Raw genomic sequence first — 9,490 nt, 5'->3', positions numbered from 1 at the left:
ACTATGTGGGAGTCCAGCAACATAGCCATTATGCTAACTGCTGGTCCCGTGTTAAATATTATTTAAAAAAATTAATTGTCATTTAGTCTTTCATTTATGTAGCCCTGAGTAATTACAAGAGATATATGTTGACCTCTTTATGCTCAATGGACTGGTTAGAAACTTACATGGTTTGTTTGATTTAATTCTTATGTAATACCATTCTACTAGGACACACTATTAGCAAATTCATGATACATTGTAGAAGTGGGACTCAGGACAGTTTAATCATGAACTTAGTCAGGTGGAATTTGATTAAAATTTCAAGATTTATCTAGATCTTAGGTTGTATGCATAGGATGAAAGGAAAGAAAATGTGAGTCCAAGAGAAAAAGAGAAAGATGTCAAAACTTCAACTGTGAAGGAAAAGATAGTGCATGTAGTTTTTTTTTTTTAACTTTATATTTTTTATTTTATTTAGGTTTAATCAGGTTTAATCACTGTACATTTTTACAGCATGTTGTGTGAGTTCTCAAAGCATAAATACATTGATTGTCAAGCAACTCAGAGATACTTACTTTCCATTCTTCTGTCTGTAAAATGTTCATTTTGCTTTTAAGTGTTTTTTTTTATTTATTACTTTATTTAACCTTTTAACTTGGGGATAATTATAGATTTATGCACATTGATAATAAATAATGCAGAGAGAAAGGTGCTCAAATTCACCCCACTTTCATTTTGTTAAAGAAAAAGTCATAACAAACTGCCTATCCCTTTATACTTAATATTCTAATTTCTTCTTCCTTTAACTGAAAAATTATTTGGATATGATCTAATATTACTAAAACCACTTACCTCACCATGTGCACTACATGTTTTGTCTTCATGACACTTTTCCCAAAACAATTAGAAAGTTTATATTTGGGACTGGCAGAGGACATGGTGGTTAAGGCATTGAACTCCCAAATGGTTGACCATGATTTGAATCCTGAACCTGGTGGCTGGCTTTCTCACTTCCCCTCTCTATATCTATTCTAGTTAGTGCACATATTCTATAGCAAATTTTAAAATAATAATAATAGTTAATAAAAATTAAAAATAATTAAGTGAAATAATTTTAATTCAAGCAACCTAACTTCATGCTTTTCAATTCATTCATTAAATTTCTACTGGTAAGGGCATTTTGTATTAAAATTTCACTTAAGTATCAGAAGAAACTTAAGGTCAATTTGGAGATATTTAACTCCATGAGCTGAGAGTAGTATTTCCCATTTACAAATGTAGATGTGGTTCTGATTTTGAGTCCATTGATCATTAAGGCAGAAAAGTAATTGACTGTGAACATGAAAGTCACCTATTCTACCTTATTTTGTGTGTCTTTTTACATTATTATATTTTCACGTTCATGCAAATGTTCATTCATTATATTTCTATCCTCTCCAACTTTCTATGAAGTGTTCTTTTAATTGAAAAAAAAAAGAGATTATAAAGGACTCTATGTGTTTACATATATGGGGGTGTGGCTTTCAACTCCATTAGCAGATATAGGGTGGTCTTTCCCATTTCATAAATGTAAAGGTAGTTTTGGGAAATAAACACATCATCTTTTCTAACTTTTCTTATTTCTTTGTGTCATACATTATCCTTTCTATTAGAATTATTCATTAAAGTATTGCATATTCATGTAATGCAGTATTTTTGTTTGTTCTTTTTTAAGGTTTTTGCAAGAGGGCACATACACTTACCTGAGGGAGACTAATAGAGGGAGAGTGAGAAGTCATCCCCCAGGGAGGATGGCCATGCCAAAATCCTTTCCTCCATTCTCCTCCTGTGATTTTGTACACACACGCACATGAGTTTTGAACAGCCAGGTCCAGGACTTGAACTGCTGTCCTCTATGTGGGATTCCAGTGTGTTAACTACTACACCATCTGCTTGGCCCTACAGTGTACTTTAAAAAAAAAAGTGGGGGAGAACATTGTATTGTAATTCCTTTTCAGATAAATAGGACAAATGGAAGGACATGCTTATCCCTGCAGAACACCTCCTGACCTTGACCATATGACTGGGTAGGAATTCAACCCCTCTATGTGAGGCACCCACTGATCTTGAGGTCTGGAGAGATTCCTGAAGACCCTGGAAGTTGATGACAGATGATATCGATACCACTCTTCCATTGCTCCTTTAGCGACTATGACATGATTCAGGAAGGAGGGAGTGATTTCATTTAGAAGGACGAATGGATTGATATAGGCAGGCAGCCCTGGGCCTGCTCAGGCAGAAACAGGAAGATCATTCTTTTTTACCTTTTATTTTTATTTATTTTTCTATTGCATTGAATCACATATATCTTTTTTTCAGGTTTGAAAAAAATTAACATTTAAGTCTAGGCTACTACACTTATTTTTAAAATTTTCTATGCTTGTGAAATACCTTAAATTGTCTTTAATGATTTTTTCTTTTTCCTTTTATTATATTTTTATGTTACATTTAATCATATGTATCTTTACAGTGCCTAACATTTTTTTTCAGCACAATTACCATGCATATCAGCCAAGACAAAGACATTACTATATACATTATCATCATCATCAGTAAATAGCTTTTCATTTGTTTCAGGAAGATAATTCAATAGTTAAATATTAAAACCCTCCAAGGACCCATTGGCTGGTGTAAAAGCTATGTCATTGGACTCCTATGTAGTTGACTGCAATTCAAGTCCCAGGCCCGGTGGCTTAAACTCACCCCGGGCACATGTACATGCGTGCTCAAGATCCCAAGAGGAGAATGGAGGAGAAAGGATTGTGGTGTGGCCATCCTCCCGGGAGGAGTGATTTTTCACTTTCTGTTTCTCAGTCTCTCTCTACATGTGCCCTATAGCAAAAACTTCTAAAACAAACAAACAAACAAACAAAACAAAAAAAAAAAAACAAAGACAACAACAAAAAATCCTCCAAAAAATACTATACACCAAAAATAGAACCCTTCACACACACGCAATAATCTGTCCTTTCTTAATGAGTAGATGCACAGCTTTAAAAATAATCATATTCTATAGTAAGAGAATATATAATAACATGTACCTTAATTATATTTAAGGTCATCTTTGACTCTAAGGCAGATTAAAACAAAATATTCCATTTCTATCCTTCCATACACTCTACATAGTGCCATGTGTTTGATAATCAGTTTTTGCCATTGACTATAGTGGGTGCTATAAACACTGGGCTGAATAAGAGAACTGGATCTTAATAATGAGAATAAAACCCATGTCAGCAGGTGATGTGAAGGGTAAAGCACTGGATCCCACATGGCTGACTGCACAGCTTGAATCCTGGACTGGTTGCTTGAAAATTATGCTGGGCATGTGTGCTCAAATTCCAAGAGGAGACTAGAGAAGTGAGTTCAGTATGCCAAGCACCCTGAGGGTGATTTCTCTCTCTCTCTCTCTCTCTCTCTCTCTAAGTGTACAAAAAAAGAAAACTTTTCACATATTAAATAGAGAAGAAAGTTTAATAAAGCAAGTTATTTAAATTGAATGATGAAGTTGCAGAAAGAGAAACAGAAGCCCCAGAAAATATTTAGCTGAAGCAAATTACCAATATCTGATCATAATAAGTACTCCCCTCTCCCCTGTATCTTGGGGTCCACATCTATAGATTAACTCAATCACAAGTATAAAATATTTGACAAAAGTAAACAATCTGAAAAATAGCTACTTGGCAGGTCAGCAAGTGGCATAGTGTTTAAGGTGCTAGACTCCCACATGGCCAGTTGTGGTCTGAGTTCCAGATTTAGTGGCTTGAAATTTGCATGGGTCACGTGTGTGTACATACTGAAACTTCTAAGAGAAGGATGAAGGAGGAGGGATTGTAGTGGGGCTCAGAATTTCTCAGAATAATATACACTATTAAAGAATAAATTATTCTTAAAGAATTCCATGTCATCCTATGTGAAAAAAAACCTAAAAATTTTAGTTTTTCTGACACAAAGCTGAGAGTAACTTTGAGGAAGTAGGAAAATTGCAGAGAAAATAACTTCTGGTGATGAGAGAGTGTAGAAAGATAGAAACTGTGTTACTTTAACTGCATAGACAAGTACGGCCAGCTCTACTTTCACAATCTGATCAGAGAATAACAATTTTTAGTCCCAATGCTTGGAAATTTGCAATCATGGACACTACTTCAGCTCCAGGCCATAGTGTAATAGTTTAATAGTTTGCCTCCCAAATACTATTTTCAGAGCTCTCTTTATGTCTTTGTTTCTCAGACTGTAGATGAAGGAGTTCAGCATGGGTGTGACCACATTGTACATCACTGAAGCTGCTGCACTTGAGTGTGAGCTGTGGGTAGCACCAGCACTAAGGTACACACCTATGCTTGTACAATAAAATAGGGAGACAACTGAGAGGTGAGAGGCACAGGTGGAAAATGCTTTGAACTTCCCCTGAGCTGACGAGATTGCTTGTATAGAAGAAACAATCTTAGAGTAAGAGTAACTTATCTCAGTGAGGGAACCACCACCCAGAAGCACAGATGCAAAATATATCACCATGTCATTAAGAAAGGTGTCAGAACAGGCAAGGTGGATAACCTGATTAAGTTCACAGAAAAACTGGGGAATTTCCACATGTGTACAGTACAGCCTCAAGGCCAGTAAGGTATGTAACAAGGAATACAAGACACTCATGGTCCAGGATGCCAGCCAACTTTCCACATAACCAGGGGGTCATGATAACCATGTAGTGCAGGGGGTGACAAATGGCCACATACCAGTCATAGGCCATCACGGTCAGAAGGAAGTAATCCAACACTGCAAAAACTATGTAAAAGAACACCTGGGTGATGCAGCCTGCATAGGTGATGACCTTGCTCTGTGTCTGGATATTCACCAGCATCTTTGGGACAGTGGTGGAGGTGAAACAGATGTCAGCCAAGGTTGGAGAGGAAGAAGTACATGGGGGTGTGCAGGGGGGAGTCTGAGATGGTGGCCAGGACAATGAGCAAGTTTCCACACACAGTGATCAGGTACATGAAGGAGAAAATCCCAAATATGAGGGGCTGCCATTCTGCTTCCTCTGAAAGACCCAGAAGAAGAAATTCTGAAATCTGTGTCTCATTCCCTGGTTCCAGGTGGCAAAGGTGACTACCTGAAAAGAGGAAAGGCAGATGGCTAATTTCACACAACCAGGTATGACTCACATAGTTGAAATGACGTAGTTAATCTTTTGCAGTCTTAAAGTTAATTTCTATAGTTTTGTTTGGATATAACCACTTTCAGGCTTTCACATTACCATCTCTGCTTAGGAATTTCAACTCATATCTTTGTTCCCACAAATCATGTGTTCTACAGAATTTTTAACTTGTTTATTTATGGACAAGTAATAATTGTACATATTTATGGAGTACAATGTGATGTTTCAATAGGGATTTTTTTTTTAGAGATGCTTTTGCTATAGGGTGCATGAGCTCACCAGACAGATAGAGAGAGACAGAGACAGAAAGTGGGAAATCACCACCCAGGGGGAATAGCCACACTGTAATCCCTTCTCCTCCATTCTCCTCTCGGGATCTTGGGCATTCACACACACATGCCCAGCATGAGTTTTAAGCCACCTGGTCTGGGACTCGAACTGTGGTCAACTACACAGGAGTCCGGTGACATAGTCATTACCTTAACTGCTGTTCCCAATGTACTCCCATATGGGTGACCATGGTTTGAGTTCTGAACCTGATGACTTGAAACTCACAACAGGCATATATGTATGTGTACCCAAGAGCCAGAGAGGAGAATGGAGGAGAAGGAATTCTGGAGTGGCCATCCACCCTGGGGAATGATTTATCACTTTCCTTCTCACTGTCTCTCTCTCTCTCTCTGTCTGGCAAGTTCAGCACCCTAAAGCCAAAACTTCTAAAAAAAATAAATGAAAATGAAGAATAAAGGTTTAGTAGGTGGTGTGGTGGTTAAGCCACTAGACTCCTACTTGGCCAACCACAGTTCCAGTCCTGGACCTGGTAGCTTGAATATCACCTTGGATACATGTGCATGCATGCCCAAAATCCTGAGAATAAGGGATTGCAGGGATTGCAGGGATTGCAGCATAAATCATCCCCTATTGGGGTGATTTCTCACTCTCTCTCTCTCTCTTGCTCTCGCTCTCGCTCTCTCTCTCTCTCCAACATGCACACACATCGTATGGTAAACACACCATCAAAAAATAAAAGAAGAAGAAAATGTGCATGAGGAAGAGAAAAAGATCTAATAAGCTCAGGTGGCCCTAAGAGATGGAGATGAAGAGAAAACTTTCTTGGTCCTGAAGCAAGCCAAGCCCAGTTATACCCAAGTATGCCCAACATAAGTAATAAACCACCTAAAGATAACATTTTTGATACAGAATAGAGCGATGAATTTATGGTGCCTGGACATCTTACAGATTAAACTCTCCAAGAAAATGATGAGCAAAACCAATAAACCCACAATTCACAAGGAAATATCCAAAGTATGAAAAAAGTAGAGAATCTTTAGAGAAAGGGTAAAAGTCTACGGAATTATGTTTAATTAGAACCTAGTGGAATTTCAGTCAGAAAAGCACTTGCACATCAATGTTAATTGCAGCATTATTCATGATTGCTAAGACATGGAACCAACCTAAATGTCCATGAACAGATGAATGGAATGAAAAACTGTGCAACATATACTCTATGGAATACTACTCAGCCATAAAAAATAGGACCCTGAAATTTGATAGAAAGTAGTTGAATATGGAAGATTTATTGCTGAGTGAAGCAAGTCAGTCTAGGAAAAAAAAGATATTTCGTGTCTCCACTTAATATATAACTACTGGAAGTTCTACCTAGCAACCTGCCTGTCCAAAAGTCTTTCATGTGTCCTTCTTTTCTAAAATCTTTCTTTCTTACTAAATTTTTATTTCTATCCATTTTCATTGTAGTTGTGGCCTTATTTTGCACCTAGAAGCAGGTCTCTAATTTTAGTGATCTGGACCCAAAGAACCAGGCATTTTGCACAACACAGCTCAACACTCCCATCTTATCTGCAGGTGGCATGGTGGTTAAGGGTACTGGACTCCCATATGGCAGACCACGGTTCAATTACCAGAAGTGTCAGCTTGCTTTCTCACTTTTCCTCTCTTACTCTCTCTCTCTCTTTCACAAGCACTGTCCTCTGGTCAAATTTTTTAAAAATAAAAATAATAAATAAAGTTAAATTTTAAAAAATTATGTATGCGTGTGTGTGTGTTTGTGTGTGTGTGTGTGTAGACTATCCACACTCTATGGTAGAGATTGAAAACTTAGGGTATGTAAAAGCATTGAAAATAGTTATGGTAACCGGAGAGAGTGAGGAAGGAGTTAGGAGAGGGGAAGAGAATAGGGAAGGAAATTGGAGGAAAAATAGAGGCAAGACATTTGTGGGACATAGTATGCTTTATTACCTGTTGATGATACTGTGTATAGTATTCTCAACTGAACTGGTCTGGGGTATTTTTCATGTTGGGTAGACACTCTGCAAGCAAAATGATGTACAACAATCAAATGTATAAAATGTTAATAAAATAAAAACTTTTAAAGATAAGATTTATCATAGAGACCTTAAAAATAATGGAATCAGAAAACTGGATTTTGCATCTTAGATCCAGCCCTCAGTGTCTCCCCAGCAGAGAATGAAGCAGAAATTTTGTAACTTCAAACACATGATTTGACTCTCCATAAAAAACTCACCTCGTCCATGAGTAACTTCACATACATGACTCCATTCTCCATGAAGAATGCAGCTCTGAGACCAGCAGGTGGCATGATGATTCAGGCACTGGATTCCATTATGGCTGACCACAGTTCAAGCCTCGGACCTAGCAGCTTAAAAGTCATACTGGGTCTGTATGCACATGCCCAATATCCCAAGAGGAGAATGGAGAAGGGATTGCAGTGTGACCATTTTTCTGGGAAATGATTTCTCACTTTCCTTCTCTCTGTCTTTTTCTTTCTCCAATAAGCAAACATGACTTATGGAGAAAAGAATTTAAGGAGATAAATCGAGAATCAAGACATTATTGTCTATTAAAGATAATATGCATACTAAACACAACTAGACTGATGTGAAGTGTATATTCAGGTTGTATAAATTCACTTTACAAGCTAAGTGATGTATAGTGATTGAATGTATAAAATAAATTTAAATAAATAAGAAAAAATCTAAAATACGTCTTACCTCTACACTTCCCACCCCTGCCTACACTGATCTCCCAAACACTAAACTTCACCTTAAGCTTCACCAGACTCCAGAGCTTCAATACTTACATTTACATAATATGCTTTCCTCTGCTTGGAATCTCTGTCACTGGTATATTTGGAATTTTTATTTCTTCTCCTTCTCAAGAACACCTACTTTTTCAGAACATCCTCCATTGTCTTCTTTAAAAATATATTTTTTTATTTTATTTTAATTTCTTTTATACATTCAATCATTATATATCACTTAGCTTCTAAAGTCAGCTTCTTTTAATTTTTTTAAAAACATTCTGAATGGAAAAGAACACTTCCTGCATGTACTGACTTAATATGTGAGAATATCGCTTTCTTGATTTCCTTTAATCCAATGTCATTTTTCCTGGCTCACAATGGCTTGAGGGATGTAGCAATGGTATATAAACTCACTTACCTGCACCTTCTCCCCAAATTAGTTTTTCAGAATTATTTGTTTTGTCTTATTTATTATTATAAAAATTTTAGTTTGCTATAGGGTATGTGCACTCAACAGAATGAGACACTGAGAAAGAGAGTGAGAGAGCAAGCCACCAGGTCCAGGACTCAAATTGCACTTGTCCATGTGGGATTAAATAGGAAATTTTACATACTCTTACCATGAAGAGATTATCATTATATGAAGGGATAAGTATGTCAATCAACATTTATTTTATTTCAGGTTCTTTTATGCATTCAATCATGTTATTTAGCCTGCAAAATGAATGTTCCAACATGTGTACATTTTTCCCTAGTCCAGTTGATAATAATATAACATTATCTTCAACAGATAATACCCCATTTCTTTGTCCCATTAATGCTTTTTCTCTCTATTTTTCTTCTAAATGAACTTTCTTAGACTCTACTCCTTCACCTACCCTCTTTCTGCACTATATCTGGTATTCACAACCATTTACTGTGTTTCTAATGCATTACTTAAAAGAAAAAAATAAAAAGAATAAAAAACACTCAGACATCACAACATAAAAATGAAATAATTAGCAATAAAGTAAAAAGAAAAGGATTCACAAACACATTCCATCTCACCAGCGAGAAAATTGTTGTAAGTAAAAATTCTTTAATAGTCCCATTTTGACCTTTGAATAAATGTTTAAAGTAAATTTGAAAGGAGAAATTGTGAAATGAATGTCTCATGGGATACTGTCATAGGTATAAATTGCAAGTGATCCATTCATCTGGATCCTTCAAAAAATACAGAAATATGGGCGCACCCCGCGCGGCAGAAGCCAGCAAGC

General features: G+C 36.7%; 1 pseudogene; it reads right to left on the bottom strand.

The window, feature by feature from the left end:
* Nucleotides 1–4,158: 4,158 nt before the first annotated feature.
* Nucleotides 4,159–9,490, bottom strand: part of LOC102468280 (olfactory receptor 7A10-like) — an 8,433-nt pseudogene continuing 3,101 nt past the window's right edge.

Source organism: Tupaia chinensis, unplaced genomic scaffold (genome assembly GCF_000334495.1).
Source record: "Tupaia chinensis unplaced genomic scaffold, TupChi_1.0 Scaffold142061_1, whole genome shotgun sequence".
Classification (NCBI taxonomy): Eukaryota; Metazoa; Chordata; class Mammalia; order Scandentia; family Tupaiidae; genus Tupaia; species Tupaia belangeri.
This window is presented reverse-complemented; position numbering and strand designations above follow the sequence as displayed.